Genomic DNA, 17611 nt, shown 5'->3' on the forward strand with positions numbered 1-17611 from the left:
CCGGGTCCTGTTCTTGGTCCTGGCTTTAAGCCCAGCACCCAATATATACACAGGCCTATCGGTTTTTGATAATAATTACCTAGATCTCAGAGACTATACAAATTAGAGTAACAAAATTCGCCGGCAATATTTATTTAACATTTGACAAGAACCAATAAAGTATATATATTCTTAATCAGCATCAACAGTCTTGTCGATATATATTATCTATTATTCCACTTAATCGTAGCAAGATCGGACAAGTAGAACGGTAGTAATAGCTAACCAAAGTTATTAAAAATTAAGGCAATGCAAGCACCCAAATGTATGCAGTAGTTTTTTAGACTTATATATATATATATATATATATATATATATATATATATATATATTATATTGAAATAAGTAATGGGTATTCTATGGTCAGGATCTGAATAAATTAATGACGGAATAATTGAATTTCTTTCACTAGTTTTAAGGTCCAAGCTTTATTTTTATTTTGATTGTTGAATATATATTTTTCTTCTTAAACTTGTTTTTCCTTTATCCTTTGAATCAAAGGACTGCAAAGTTATGTCTACTAGTCATCTCAGAGTCGAGCAGCTCTATTGTAGCCTGCTTACTTGTTAGCCTTGTTCCCATTTTCCCAACCCACCTCAATGACCCCAACTCTGCAGTCCGTCTGCCAGCCAAAAAAAAAAAAAAAAAAAAAATAGAAAAAAAGAAAGGAAAAGAAAGGAAAAAAATGAACTCAGCCAGCCGGCAAAAGTCGCCGTGTGGCCTTCATTGCCACGGCAATGGCAATGGCAATGGCTTTGACGTCGACAGAGGCCGACGTAGGCAGAGGTAGCAGCAGCGGCAGCGGCGTCAGCAGCGCTGGCAGCAGCAGGAGGTCAAAGTTTGAAGACAAGGCAACTACTTGCTGCTACAAGAGATCTATTCTTATTATATTATTTAGTTTGCTGGTTATGGGCAAACAAAAATTGACCACGTTGGGTGCCACACAGACGCACAAGCACGCGCGCGCACACACACACACACACACGTTGGGCGCCATTTGTGAAATAAACTCGTGTGTGTGCCTACAAATGAGTGTAATAAAATCAAATGCTGATAGTGTGTAGTTGTAAGCATTACCTTAACACACACACCAACACTAACACACACACACGAATACAGTGGGGCATAGCACAAAGAAATCTACTACACGCAATCTTCATTTTCAACGCCATCAAAACCATTCCAATCATCATTATCGTCGCCATAATCATCAAGTAAAGTACCCACCAGTTGTGCGATGCCTCTGCCTCAGTCGCTGCCGCTGCCGCTGCCTCAGTCGCTGCCACTGTCGCCGTCGCTGTCTCGCCTTGAAGCAGGCTACATGGAAAAGTCTCTTCTCAGCATTTGATGCGCTCGTGCCTCTCTTTAGTTTTCTCTTTTAGATGCTGAGACTTTGAGACTTTCGAGATGCCAACAAGTGCGACAAAGTTTTTTTTTTCCTTTTCCCTTTTTCGCTTTTCCTTTTTTTCCGAACTGTCTTGAAGTGTGTGTGTGTGCGTGTGTGCGGGTGAGTGCGTGTGTGTGTGTGTTTTTGTGTGTCTCTGGGAGAGCAAGGCCAAAAAAAACAGTGTAACAGAATCGACACACAGTGAAAAAAAATTGCTAGATACACCTGAACTCATTTTATTTTAAACAATTTTTTGATAAGATAGTATTTTCTGGCATATTTCGTATGCTTTCTAAAAATAACGCTGTGTAGTATTAAATTTAATATGAATGCTTACAGCTTTTATCTTATTTCTTTTTTTAATATGGTAAAATGAAATTTTAGAAATGTTATATTTATTTTAAAGCTTAATTTATAAAATTATTTTTTAATTAAGAAGCAATGAATCGGAAAACAGATTTGCATATGAAAGATATAAAATTAGAATAGGTTAAAGAAAAAATTTTTTGAAAAATCTTGCCAAAAGTAAAAACAGAAACAGAAGTAAGCGTTTTTTCTTCTATAAAATGCCCTGAATAGTTAAATTAAATGAATCTTCGGTGACAAATGCAGTTACCTATAATCATATTGAACTTGCTTTTGAAACTATTCAAAAAAAAAAAAAAAAAAAAGAAATCGAGCAATTTGGCCCACTGTGCGTCGCGTCTTCGTTTCGCGTTAAAGTTGTTAACGTCTTCGTTGTAGTTTTAGCCTGCTGGGATCCAACTAGGACGGCAGATGAAGTGTAGGGAAAAAGGGAGAGGGAGAGCATGGAGAAGGAGAAAAGAAATGGAAAGGGAAAGGGAAAGGAAAGGGGAAAAAAGGAGAGAACGCAGCGGGCAGGCAAATGCGACAAATTATGTTAGCTGCATGCCGATCAAACAAAAGTAGGAGAAGGAGAATGGAAATGGGAAGAAGAAGGAGATAGAAATAGAGATAGAGATGGAGGATAAGGAGGAAGACACGTCAAGAGGATGCTGCAAATACTTGTGGTTAGTTAGTGGTTACAGTTGTTGTTGTTGTTGTTGTTGTTGTTATCTTCATTGTGTGTTAAATACAAAAAAAAAGTGCGAGTCGCAGAATTCATAACACACGCACTTACAGATACATGCACACACACACACACACACACACACACTTTATTGGTGTTGCAACATGTGTGTGGGCTGCACATAATTTTGATTTACTCGGCACACCCACACACACACACACACACACACACACACACACACACACACACGCATACACACACACCCGCAACCAGGAGGCGCCTCGTTTATACACACACATACACACATTTAAATATACACAGATACATGTATTGCAAGTTCTTGCTTAGCATTGGAGGAAGGGCAGCCTTTGATTTTAAGTTTGTTATACCCGTTACCTCAACATGTATAATAGAGTGCACCGATTTGTATGGGCCAAAAAGAATTGACAAATGGTACCCCATATTCGTAAACTACGGTCAATTCTGAGATGTTTTCACTAAGAAACCATAGTTCTAAAATCAATTTCTAGTCGGATTTAAAATATGACTTTTAGAAGTTGGTCAGACAATGGATCTCGCAACTTTAAAAGTTAAAAATTATCTTCAATTTTTCAAAATTTCAAAGGGGGTACCTTTACCATCAACATGGCTTCGATAGTCGAAAAATAATAAAACTTTTTAAATAAACAAAATTTGAATACAGAATGAATAAAGAGGTCAAACCATGATCAAAATGACATTCCGTTTGGAAATCGACAGAGTTTAGCCAAAGTTATGACAGTTTGAACTTGCTCAAGCCTCTGATCTAGCAACTTTACAAGTCAAAATATTTCTTTATTTTGACATGATTTGTTACAAAAAAATGAAATGTCTCAGAATCAAGTTTAAAGTAGTTTTTATTACTAATTACGATATCAGGAGTTGATTAAAAGTGAAAACTAGAGATTTAAAATTTTCAATTTTCAAAATATCAAAGGGGGGACCATTAGCTTCGAAACCAAGATTCAGAGGAAAATAATTTTTTTTACAAAATAAATTAAATTTGAATGCAGAATCAATTTAGAGGCCAAACAATGATCAAAATGATATTCCCTTTCAAAATCGGTTCAGTTTTGACAAAGTTATGAGAGTTCGAAGTTGGTCAGACTTAGGATCCATCCACTTTACAAGTCAAAATTTTTTCATTTTCACATGATTTTTACAAAAAAATGAAAGATCTCAAAGTCAAGTTTAAAGTGTTGTTTTATACTAATTTCGATATAAGGAGTTGATTAAAAGTGAAAACTAGAGATTTAAAATTTTCAATTTTCAAAATATCAAAGGGGGGACCATTAGCTTCGAAACCAAGATTTAGAGGAAAATAATTTTTTTTACAAAATTAATTAAATTTGAATGCAGAATCAATTTAGAGGCCAAACAATGATCAAAATGATATTCCCTTTCAAAATCGGTTCAGTTTTGACAAAGTTATGAGAGTTCGAAGTTGGTCAGACTTAGGATCCATCCACTTTACAAGTCAAAATTTTTGTTCATTTTCACATGATTGAAGTTGACCATTAGCTTCGAAACCAAGATTTAGAGGAAAATAATTTTTTTTACAAAATTAATTAAATTTGAATGCAGAATCAATTTAGAGGCCAAACAATGATCAAAATGATATTCCCTTTCAAAATCGGTTTAGTTTTGACAAAGTTATGAGAGTTCGAAGTTGGTCAGACTTAGGATCCATCCACTTTACAAGTCAAAATTTTTGTTCATTTTCACATGATTTTTTACAAAAAAATGAAAGATCTCAAAGTAAAGTTTAAAGTGTTGTTTTATACTAATATCGATATAAGGAGTTGATTAAAAGTGAAAACTAGAGATTTAAAATTTTCAATTTTCAAAATATCAAAGGGGGGACCATTAGCTTCGAAACCAAGATTTAGAGGAAAATAATTTTTTTTACAAAATTAATTAAATTTGAATGCAGAATCAATTTAGAGGCCAAACAATGATCAAAATGATATTCCCTTTCAAAATCGGTTCAGTTTTGACAAAGTTATGAGAGTTCGAAGTTGGTCAGACTTAGGATCCATCCACTTTACAAGTCAAAATTGTTGTTAAATTTCACATGATTTTTTACAAAAAAATGAAATGTCTCAGAATCAAGTTTAAATTATTGTTTTACACTTATTACGATATAAGGAGTTGATTAAAGGTAAAAACTTGAGATTTAAAATTTTGAATTTTCAAAATTTCAAAGGGGGGACCCTTAGCATCAACATAGAATCATGGCTTCGATAGTCGAAAAATAATAAAATTTTCTAAATGAACAAAATTTGAATACAGATTGAATAAGGAGACCACATCATGATCAAAATGACATTCCGCTTGGAAATCGATAGAGTTTAGCCAAAGTTATGACAGTTTGAACTTGCTCAAGCCTCTGAACTAGCAAATTTACAAGTCAAAATATTTCTTCATTTCGACATGATTTTTTACAAAAAAATGAAAATCTTCAGAATCAAGTTTAAAGTGCAACTTAGCAACTTTACCACAACCGTACAGGTACAAGCAGGAGGAGTTGATTCAAAGTAAATATTTGAGATTTTCAATTTTCAGAATTCCAAAGGGGGGACCCTTGGCATTGAAATCGAGACCAAGATCTAGATCTAGAGTCTATATTAATATCTATTAATATATATCGGAATTTGTGAGACGGATATCTCATAGTCGGGTTTATCCCTTGCCGCTTGTTTTATTATTTTACTTTTACTTTGCTTCGTTTTTCGGGAGTGGGAAACTTTGAGCATATTTTCTTAGACAGCGGCAGCTCTTGAGTGTGTGTTTTTTTAAATTACACGCACACACATGCACCCACCCACACACACATACACACACACACACACATACACACACACACACACATACACACACATGTGCGCATACTCATAAGCAAAAAACATTGATGTACTGTACGTGTATGTATGTAAATACATCTTATATGTAGATTATTCGCTGTGTATAATTTTTCAGCTCGTAGTAATTAGCCAATAGGAATAGCTTTTGCATATGTAGTTGTGGGCGTGTTCCCAGCTGGGGGTGTGCCCCCGCCCCTACTTGAGTCCTGAGTGTGTGTGTCTGTGTGTGGCATTGAGAATTCTTTTTTTTATTTTTGCCTGTCGCTTCAAATATTGCCTACAATCTTAAGTAATTCCTATCCCTTTTATTTATCTTTTGAATTGAAATATGTGTGATACATATTAGTTAAATTATGCAGGTATTATACAAGAGTACTTCTCATCTGAGAAAGATTTGTATTTGACTGCATACTTATTTTTTAATTGCCTATTTATTTTATTTATGTAGTATTATAATTAAAAACTAAACTAAATATTTAGCGACGATAAAAATCAAAATTAAATATAATGTGTTAGCTTAAAATTCAGTGACTTTTGTTGCATAAAGATCGAATATTATGGCTGTTTTAAGTTTCAGCACAAGAGCCTAAAAGTGCGCAGTAATCTTAATACTGCAGCAGCTTAAAATTCCTAGTTAATATCAATTTATATATCAACTATTTGTTAACTTTAGTGGAAGAAACCAACTGCATTTCAATTGATTTTCAAATAGTGAATATGAAATTTTTAAAACTTCTCAGAGACTTAAAAAATGATGAAGCTCGTCAATTTCTGGAATATATTGTAAGTAGAATTTTATCTGTTATTTGAAATTTTATATTATTTTCTTTTAACGTTTGTGTTTTTTCACCATTTACCAAACAATTAGTACAAGTCATTTGGACTAGTGAATCCAGCCTGTTGTTCTTTTCATATTTATTGTGCTTTACCATTTTTTAATTTATAATATTTTTGTATTATTTTGTGAAATATGACAATTAATGTTCTTTTTTATTTTATTTATTTCAGCTCGAATGAAATTTGGTAAGTGTCTACCCAATAATTAATTATGAATATTGTAATAAATGAAAAAAATGCGACGAGTCTATTGAAAATTCATTTATACTCATATAAACTCATATTCAAACTCATACACGTACAGGCGATAGTATTCAAATGTGTAGGTGAGTCTGTCGAAAGGAACAGAGGTTTTTTTTTTCGACTGTGGGGTGTGTAAGGTGGATAGGGTGGGTATGGTAGGGTGTAGGGTGTAGGGTGAGTAGGGTGACTTTGCGAGTTGGACACGACAAAAAGCAAGTGTAGAGTATCGGCAGCTCCACCTATATATTTTTTTCGTTTTTTTTTTTTTTTATTTTTATATTGCGTTGTTTTTGGTTAATATATTACGCACATGTTTTCAGTGTATGAGGAAGGCAGGACGTAGGAGATTGTGAGCAAAAAGCCTACACCTATCTGCATATGTATGTGTGTGTGGGTGTGTGTGTGAGTGTGTGTACAGACTTATGTGTATGTATGTATTTTTTTTTTTATTTATTTGTACATGTTCACACACACTGAAAAACACTAGCGAGCCCACAACGCACTCGCGAGCACACACACACACACACACGCGCACACACACGCACACACACATACTGACGCACACGCACAGCCCATAAACCGAGCCAAAATATTAACCAAACAGAGAAGAGCGCCAAAAAACCGAATATCAACCCTAACTCCCCACTTCATGCGAACACCTCCACCCCTCAGCCCTGCCCCCCTACCCCGCACCCCTATACGCTGCGCAGCAGTTAAAAATATTTAAAAATGTGAAGTGCGACGCAGTTGACGGCGGTTAGCTCCAACAAACCCCCACACACCCACACCCCGACTCCCCAACAAACCCCACAAACCCCTCGTCAAAAGAAACCACCCCAACCCCCATGCGAGCCTCCTTCTTAATTTTTAGCAACAAAAAACTGTGCGTATGTGTACATTTTATTTATTTATTTATTTTTTTTTACTTTTTTTGTTTTTACATTTTTGGCAAAAGAGGCGGGGGGGTTGGGGATGGGGCTGTTGGTGGTTGTGTTGGCGTCGGCAGCAGCTACCACTCTTGGTTAATTGCCAAAACAACTGCACACCAGATGTAAGCAACAAAGAAAACAGAAAAGAGAGTCAAAAGTAGAGAAGTTAACAGAGAAGAGAGAAGCAAAGTGAGAGGCGATCAGCTGAGATAGCCAAAGATCGTAATTAATACATTTCTTAAAACAAAAATAAAAAATAAAATACTTATTTTTGCAATTACAACTTAAAAAAAACTTCATAATTATTTCTTTTTTTTTTAAATTAGTCTATATTCTTTTTTTTTTTTTTGTTAATTTTAGCATACTTTGTTTTTTCTTTGTATCTGATTAAAAAATTGTGAAATAAGAATAACAATTCATTCATTTTGATTTAAAAATCGTATTAGTTTTCAATTTTCACAATTAAAACTTTTAACAAAAACTTAAGAATTGTTTCATAATTTTTTTTAAACATAATATATCTTCAGATTGCTTGAAAAAATTCTTAAAAATTCAATTAATCAATACATTAAAAACAGTTTTGAACATTTGGTTTATAATCAATTTGGCTTAGCGGAAATTTTTTCCCTTATTTTCATGCGACACTGTTTGAAAAATTTTGTAGCTGGTGTTGCTGGCAGGGGGAAATTCATTTCATTTTACTTGTACATAAAAAAAGAGAAAGGAAAGTTTTTCTAATTCGCATTTATGTTTAATTTGGGCGCTTTCTCTCTCTCTCTATCTCTCTGGTAACTCCAGCGAAAAAATACGCAGCTAAAACCCATTCCATTGCCTTCCCCCCCTGCTCGGTCTCCCCTCTTGGCTCTTTCCCCCCAATCCGTTATCCTTCACCACTGCAAATAACTTTGCGCCTCTTTTTTAATGGGGTGCTTTATGACAAACTTTCAGCTCGCGCCACTCGACACATGTATGTGTGACGCTGTCTGTGTGTCTGCAAGTGTGTGTGAGTGTACGTGAGTGTGTGTGAGTGTGCTTAAAAAAAGTAGTAGCCCAGCGTACACTGTTAAAAACAAGTACAGGTACAGGGTTGTTCCTATGGCAGCTATATGATATATGCAACCGAATTAAGCCAAATTTAATTCGACAGACAGACGGTTCAAGAATATATATACTTTGGGGGGTCTGCCACGCCTCCTTCTGCCTGTTCTGTACATTCTGCCAAACACATTATACCCTGTTTTGCCCATTTTCAATAGGCTCAGGGTATAAAAATGTTTTGAAATCAAGTTCTAGGTCGCAGAACTAAGAATTGTGGTCGAAAAAATGCGTCGAGAATTTTTGGAATTAAAATTACAAAGCACATCTTTAAGAAGAACATTTCAAATAAGACCAAGTTCCTATTGGAAAGATAAAAAATTGTGATATTTTCAAAATCTTCATGTAATATAAGTAAAATAGTAAATGTTCTTAAATACTCAAGACATCCAATAAAAAATAAAATAAAGCAGTTCTTAAGATTATAATATTTTTATTGTTGTTTTATTTTTAATATAGAGTTTTTTCTTGCATCGTATTTTTTTATATAAATGTTCATTTGAATTGTTTTTCCTTGGCAAAAGTGGGATTCGAACCCGGGACTCGAACCCGCGACTCTAATCAGAACGCCACAGATTTACTTTTGGTTTCACATGAATATATAACATAATCATATTTTCCTAGTAATTTAAGATTTATATTTGAATATAAAGAACTGTGTTCTATAAGATTAAGGTTCTTAATTGTAATAAAATGGTCCTAGAATGGTCTTTTATTTTAGAACAAAATAAGTAAGATGAATGCGCTTGATTTTAAAAGTTGTTCCTTTTCTTTTTGAGTGTATTGTGTGTGTGGGGGTAATGGGGGAAAGGGCAGGAGATGCACGCATTTCTAACACCGCCCACTAATACCAACTGTGTGTGACTATGCCTTTTGTGTATGTGTGTGTGTGTGTGTGTGTGTGTGTGTGTGTGCTCATATGTAAACCCCCACACTACCAACTGGCAAATGGAGCTCATGTAAATTGTGCTAACGTGTGTGTGCGCGTGTCTGCGGAGTAATTTTTTAACTAATTTTCTATACAAATTTTTAGCATGTCGCTTGGGGTCGCGCACACACACTCTCTCACACACACACACGCACACACACACACACACACACACACACACATATATATATATATATTTAAATATATAATGAAAAGAAATGTGTACACACATACAACTAGATATATAAGAGCTCATTCTTTCACTAGCACATCGTATATGTGACTTTTGGCAGTACATTTCCCATTTCCCACTTCCCATTTTCCATTTGCAACATTTATCACAGCACTTGTGTTAATCTACACTGTCTTTTGCTAAAATGTGACCCCGAATTTGTCAAAAAAACACATTGAAAATGGAACATACACACAGAATTCTCTCGTCGCTTGCCAAATAAAATTAAATTTATTTAATATTAATAATAACAATACTTTATTTAAAAAAAAAAAACGGATCATGAACCGAACCCTTGAAATTATTAACTTTACTAGCCCGAACCTAAACCGAAGCGCTTTCTAAAAAAAAAGATTTGGTTCGAAGAAAAAAATAATTACATACATTTTATGGTTTTCTAATATTACGCAATTATTTGAGACTTCGGATTAAAATAACTCATACTTAACACTTCAAATAAATTTAAATTATCATCAAAATTTGATTTCTTAAAAAAAAATTTAATTAGCTCAAAATGTTGAGAAAAATGTATAACGATACAAATATTTTTTTGTATGAAATTGAATCAAGGTTCGAACCCAAACCTTGGGTTCAGGGGGTATATTAACCAATTCGCGAACCAAACCGATGTCTTGTTCTATGGTTCGAGCCGCCGAACCGAACCTTTAACAAAATTTTGGAGGTTTGCAGCCTTGGTTTTCTTTTAATTTGAATTATCTATTAAATAATTTAATTATTAATTTTAAAACATACTGCTATTGACGTTAAATAAAAAAAAAAAAACTATTAAAGCCTATATTCCCATTATCTTCTATGTTTAAGGATCGATCAAGATGAAATTTAAGGAAAACTTATGTCAAGTGTCACACATTTCGTGTGCCAAATTTCAAGGTCGTACCTTTAAAATAGGTTTTTTATGCGATTCATATTCGTGATTAAATTAAAAAATAAACTTGATCTGCGTGCATGAAAGGAGTTAAGAATTTTCATCAAATTTGATTGATCTTATGCGTATAGGCTCTGAGATCCAAGGGTTTATAAGCAGAGAGAGACAAAGTCACATTCTTATAGGCCAGCGTACCCATTGAATACTGGGCTAAATATTTGAAAACACACACAAAGACTTTTGCAATATGCTTCTAACATGCTGTGCCATTGTCTGTATCTCCCCCAATTTTGTATTTTCCTTCCTCTGCCTGTATGCGTGTGTGTTTGTGTGTATGTGTGTGTGGACAAACACTCTATCATAATATTGAAAGTCACACACGATTATATAGACGTTAGGGCATGCTTTTAAGGCTTATAGACAGTGGAACCTCTATGAATTGATACACCGAAAGAAAGAAATTACCGAACCCATTTTAAAATACTAAGAATATTAATCTGAAAAGTCCTCAGTAATATAAGAATACAAATCTTAAGTAGGTAGAAAACTATGAATATGTTATATACACCAAAAGTAGACCCGTGGCGGTTTGGTTAGAGTCGCCTCTTCAGTTTAGAAACACGCGGGTTCGAGTCCCACAAATTTGAGCAACAACAAAACAACAAAAATATTATTATATAAATTTAAAACCTGCCTTATTCTATTTTTATTTGTTGTCTTGAGTAAAAGAAAAAGAAAAAAAGAATTTTTGATCTTAATAATAAAAACTTGGTCTTATTTGAAATGTTCTTAAAATCAAGATTTGTTTTCTAGCTCTAAGCATTTTTGAGACCAAAATTCTTGGCTCTGAGACCAAAATATTGATGTTAGAACATTTTTTTATCAGTGTAGGCAACGCGCCAAAAAGTATGCAACAAATTTTGAAAAACAGTTGTATTATAGAATATTTTTTTATATTTGATTTTGTTTTGTGATGTAAAGTCATGTTATGGTTATGACGATGTGGCAGAGTGGCATGATATGCATTTTTCCAGATGGTGGATGAAGGATTGGCAAATGGGGAATGGGGAATGGGGCTTTGAACCTAGGCCTAGGCCTAGGGGATCGGTCAGTCATTCTGATTTGCATTGTTTGTTGTTAGCAGTGTCAGCTGCCACAGAAAGATTGTTCATATCTACACACACACATGTGTGTGTTTGTATGTGTGTGTGTGTGTGTGAGTAAAATTAACATTTCATTTGGCTGCGTTTTTTCGCTTCATCAATAAATTTGCCAACCCCAAATTCGTTTTTCCATTTTTTCATGTACAAATATTATTTGCTCTTCTTTTTTATTTTTTTTTTGTGTTCATTCTTTTCAATAAAAAACCATTACATAGGCAAATATAAATTTTGTCTGTCCTGCTATGCGTATATGTGTGTGTGTGTGTGGAAATATTGCCGCGAAAAAAAGGTAGCCATTATAATTACAATATGACGTCAAATATTTTTCGTTAATAAAAAAAAAAAACGTTAATTTTGATTGTTGCAGTCAGACTCTCTTTTTTTTCCACTTTCTTTCTACAGTTTTCTTTTTTTTCTTTTTTCAGAAAACACATAAATTAAATGGAATTTATGGAAGTCATGAGTTGTATTATAGTTCAAACTACTCAAATATCGATTGTATTATCAGGTGTGTTCCACAAATGTAAAACAACCGAAAACCCGGGTTTTCCATTTTATTCCTAATTTTTATTTCCTAATAATATTGCTCCTAATTTTGCTCCTGTCTGACTTTTATTTTCCCAAACAACAGAATTTCTTATTTTGGTTTTCCAAATTTTGTTATATTTGTCCACATTCGTATAGAGAATCCTTTTTTTTTGTTGTGTGCCATATTATGATAGTTAAAAATGTATATAGACAGGTGCAAAGAAAGGACCTCGTGACCGTGGGTCAACTTCATTAACTTGTCTGTCCTGACCCAAGCCTTAATAAAAAACTGAAGACTTACAGCGGCTTCTGCTGAAGCTAGTGATGATAAAAAAAAGATGAAAATTGTATGCACAGGTAGATGGGAATGTGAAGGGGAACGGCAGATCGAGTAGGGTGGGTAAGGCGGGGTACAGTGGGCTACAGTGGGTGTTGACTGTAGCAACAAATGCTACTTTACACAACGTATCGCGCTCGTAAAAAATAATATAACTACATACATGCGCGTTTACTACCCATTACAAGCTCAGCTTCCCTCCACTCCCATCCCCTCCCCACGTTTTCCAACTCCCCTTCCCACTCCTACTCCTATTTGCACTCCTTATTCCCGCTTTCAGTCTCTAACCCGCAGTGAAAGTTTGACAAGCTGCGCTGTCGTTGCCTCTGTCGTTACCTCTTCCCTTTCCCTTTTGATATCCCACCTTCCCATCTTCCACCACCCCACCTCCCCTGTGCTCTTCGCTCTCTTGGCCATCAAAAAAATCCGCCCCCGCAGCCGACTAACTGCTTTTCCACGCATACGCGCAATTCTAAAAAATTAATGTCGCTTTCGTAATTTCAACACACACAAAAACTGCCGAAGAGGCAGCGCTGCCAGCAAGAACAGCAACAGCAACAGCAGCAGCAGTAGCTGCGCACAGTGGCATAAAATGCTACATTTTAAAAACTTTCAACTCTCATAACTTTGTCAAATCTTTACCGATTTTCGTGCGAATTGTCAATAAAGTCAATATTTGAAATATATTTTGATGCTGCATCAAAATTATTATTGTTATTTATTTTTTCCTTCACAGTAAATTTTTTCCATACCTTCCATCACTGTCGATTTTCTATACTTTTGTCTTGAATAATTTCAAACTAACATAACTTTGTCAAATCTTTGCCGATCTTCTTGCGAATTGTCAATTTAGTCATTATTTGAAATCTATTTTGATGCTGCATCAAAATTATAATTATTATTTATTTTTCCATAACTTCCATCACTGTCGATTTTCTATACTTTTGTCTTGAATAATTTCAAACTAACATAACTTTGTCAAATCTTGACCGATTTTCTTGCGGGTTATGAATTTGATCATTCTCCGACATATTTTTTAATGCTGCATCAAAAATTTAAAATAAATTTTTTTTTTCAATTTCGAACTATCATAACTTTGTTAAATTTTAACTTTAAATTTTTATTTTGATTCTCCATAAAAATATTTTTTCCTCGCTGTCCATTCTTTCCACACAGCTGTATAAATATCGACATTTGACTATTGATAGTCGATTTAAGTCGAAAAATGCCTAATTGTGAATTCGAAATGTTAGTGAATCTCAAGGATTTGCCCACTGTGCGGCGGACAGGTCGGAATGTCTTAGTTAGGCAAAAAAGCTTTGCCGCTCGCAAGGGGCAACAAAAATGGGGTAAGCAAAAGTAAAGCAGCAACAGCAACAGCAGCAGCAGCTGCAGAGACGTCAGCGTCGACGTCGGCGTCGGCGTCACCGACGACGACACTCACTTAAAAATTCGAATGTTATAGAAAAATGAGCAAAGCACAAAAAAGAGGAAAATAAAGAAAGCGAAGCGGAGAAAAGCGCCGGAAAAAAACGAACTGAAATTACATAAAATGAAAAGTTCTCGTTACGCGGCGCAGTTGTTACGACTCTTTCCTTTGCCTATACCCTTCCCCTGCCAATACCCTTCCCTACGTCTGTTGTTGTTGTTGCTGCTGATGCTGTTGCTGTTGCTGTTGCTGCTTCTAATGCTCATCTCTTTCTAACTCGGCAATGTCGACAGAAGAAACAAGTTCGGCGATTCGCGTATTTCCCATTGTAAATGTATTTGTGTGTGCCTGCGTGTGTGTGTGTCTGTGTGTAAGTCTGAGTGTGCGTGTGTGTGTCCCTCGTTGTAAGCAGGCAGCGTAGCGATTATAATTTTTTAAAATATAAATTACAGAATACAATTTATTTCTTGATTTTTATCAAATCTAAAAATCACCTTTAGTTTATGGAGTTTAAAATTGAAATTTTTGTTTAACAACTAATTATAAATAAATCTAGTTAAAAAGTTTTATAAATGTATTCTATATAATAAAAAAAATCAAAACAAGTTTTTATATTAACGAAATTAAATTATGTACAGGTTTAAATAAAAATTAAACTAAGCGGATTCAAAATTATTTTCTTTTTTATTTTATATTTTTTTTCAAATATAAATTTAATAAATATAACATAGATTAATTTTAATAAGAACCCAAACTTAGTAATTGTTTTAATTTTTTTTACGATCATTATATGTTGTTTTTAGCTAGAGTTGCTAACTTGTTTTTAAAAATAAGTGGGTTCGATTCCTACACTGCCGTGCTAAAAAAATCTGTTATATGCCTGTTCTGTTCAAAAATCCTGCTAAGACTCTAAACATGCGATAATTATAAAATAGCGTGCTCATAAAAAAAAAAAAAAAAATAGATAAATAATATTTCGAAACTCTTTTTTGGCATCCCTGGTTGTGAGTGTGTACCCGTATTATTTTTTTTTTCGACTGATTACTACTTTTATTGCTAGCAAATATCGTACTTTCTCTTCAAGGTGGATATTCCCTTTCCCCAAAATAGTGTGTGTGTGTGTGTGTGTGCTTAGCTTTTTAGTCAGCTGTAAAGGAGATTGAGGGTATGAACAGGTGGTGCGGGGTGTAGGGGGGTAGGGGTGTAGGGGAAGCTGTTGTAACTTGCGCGGAAACAAGGTTTTTATTTCACCATTTCTTTCTATACTTTTAACTTTGCTCCCTTTTCACCTACTCCCAACCCACCCCCCACCGTACGATTACTTTAGATTTAGCTGCGCGAAATTTTTTCAAGGGTGGTTTATATGCATGTGTGTGTGTGTGTGTGTGTGCGACAGTGCGTGTCTATGTCTGTGTCTGTGTACTTGTGACTTGCTTCAAGCAGCGCCAGCTGAGACTGCGACGTTGGCAGCGACGCGAGCAGAGCCATCGTGCGTTGTATTTTTTCAATTTTTTTGTACTTAGGTTTTTTTTTTGTGCGACGCTGACGTCGCGATGCGACGCGACGCGTTGACTGCGGCCGCAGTCGCGTTTCTTCTAGGTAACATCCCCCTCCCCTTTCCCCCCTCCCCTTTCCCCGTGCCACTGCCACACCCCCACAAGAGTCAGCGCCTTTTCTGCCAGAATCTTCATCTTCGTTTGCAGGTCTCAATTTTTCGTTTTTCGTTTTTAACTACGTGTTCGTAGTTAAAAAAAAAAAAACTCAAACATGCTCGTATTATGTTTTATGCTGGCTGCTTGTATGTTTCTCTCTCTGTATGTGTGTGTGTGTGTGTGTTGTGGGTGTGTGTGTGTTGTGGGTGTTGTGTCGTCTGTTATAAAGCAGAGGCTGGCGGATAAGCGGAATTGTAGTGGAAAAAAAAGGTGCTTTTTAGACGCAATGACAACGACAGCGAGAAAAGCAAACAGACAGCATACACTGCGAAAAATTAAACAGTAATTGTGCGAATAATTGGGACTTATTTGTAAAGATAGTTAAAAGAATAGTGAGAATACTAACCACAATCCTTTTTTAAAATTCAGCAATAAGTTAGTCGAAAATGCAGTAAAAAACAAGGGGGCTCCGCCCGCTGCTCGTTTCGCTCGCTTATTGGGATTTATTTGTAAAGATAGTTAAAAGAATAGTGAGAATACTAACCACAATCCTTTTTTAAAATTCAGCAATAAGTTAGTCGAAAATGCAGTAAAAAACAAGGGGGCTCCGCCCACTGCTCGTTTCGCTCGCTTATTGGGATTTATTTGTAAAGATAGTTAATAGAATAGTGAGAATACTAACCACAATTCTTTTTTAAAATTCAGCAATAAGTTAGTCGAAAATGCAGTAAAAAACAAGGGGGCAAGTAAAGTATTTGGATATCTCAAAAACAAAAATAATTTGTATACTAAAACTTGACTGTCAACCGATCGTTCCTATGGCATCTATATGATGTAGTGGTCCAATACAAAAAAAAAGAAAAAAAAAAAATGAAAATGGAGAAAATGCAGTTCTGTAGTATTTTAAGTTATTACAAAATAAAGAAGATAATGTTATATATTCAACATATTCGAAATTGAATTTGAAAAGGGAGTAGATAAAGTAGTATGTTCGAAATATTTAAATATAAATAGGAAACATTTGTTTTCTAGAGTACAGTGAGAGTTTTGTTTCATTCGAAAAGGTATAAAAGGGAATAGATAAAGTAGTGTATTCCTAATATTCGAATTAAAATTTGAAATATATTTTGTCTGTGTGTAGTTTTCGAGTACAGCGAGAGCTGCTGTGAATTGAAAACAAGTAGATGATGAAACTCATACCGGCCAAGGGAGCGGGTAAGGGGTGAGGTAAGGGGTGAGAGGTAAGGGGTAAGGTAACGTTGTATAAAGTATAAAGTACGGGTACGCTAACTACACACGAAATAAAGCGAAGCAGAAAAGAGAGAAATATAAAAAAACAACAACAACAACATGACGAAGAAATGGAGTAAGTTTAGAAAATAAAAAGCGCACACAACCCTGCGACGAGGGTTGCAATATTTCTTTTGCATTACCTTCTGGCTGCTGCGCTGCCAATGCCAACGTCAGCGTCGACGTCGACGTCAACGTCGCGACGCAACCAACAGGCTTCAATATTAGTTGTTGTTGTTGTTGTTAGTGAATGTCGTATGAAAGGGGAGTGTGTGTGTGTGTGTGCGCGCGTGTGTGTGTGTGTGGCATCCTTTTATATTTAAAAATTCTCATTTCAATGTCTAAGTTCGCGGCTTTTCGGGTGTGGGAGGAGGACAAGGGGAAGGCGAAGGCAGAGGAAGAGCAGGAGAGGGAGGGGTGGATATACGACACCACCCAAACCTCCCCCAACTCCTAAAATACATAACATACTTATTATTACTTTTAATTTCGATTCCCCTTGTCAGCGTGTGTGAGTGTGTGTGAGTGTGTGTGAGTTTCAAAAAGTATAAGCCAAGTAAAAAGCGAAAGTAAGCGAAATGAATGGAGCTATTTTTTTTTTGTTATCATTAATTTTTCTGTATTACTTTTTCTGTTTTAATATTCAAAATTTATAAATTGGTTTTATTAATTTCTTCATATCTTTTTGCATTTATTTTGTTTT

General features: G+C 35.1%; 1 long non-coding RNA gene across 2 annotated transcripts in view; it reads left to right on the plus strand.

Moving 5' to 3' along the window:
- Positions 1-17611, plus strand: part of LOC117794362 — an 88105-nt gene that overhangs the window by 24972 nt on the left and 45522 nt on the right. Inside the window, exon 2 of one of the 2 annotated variants that reach the window (XR_004618412.1) lies at positions 6368-6382. This is a non-coding gene — a long non-coding RNA (uncharacterized LOC117794362). Of the gene's footprint in view, positions 1-6367; positions 6383-11958; positions 12181-17611 lie in introns of those variants that run through there. The other variant, XR_004618413.1, reaches the window with a different exon arrangement.

The sequence above is a fragment of the Drosophila innubila genome, chromosome X (assembly GCF_004354385.1).
Source record: "Drosophila innubila isolate TH190305 chromosome X, UK_Dinn_1.0, whole genome shotgun sequence".
In the NCBI taxonomy this organism is placed as follows: domain Eukaryota; kingdom Metazoa; phylum Arthropoda; class Insecta; order Diptera; family Drosophilidae; genus Drosophila; species Drosophila innubila.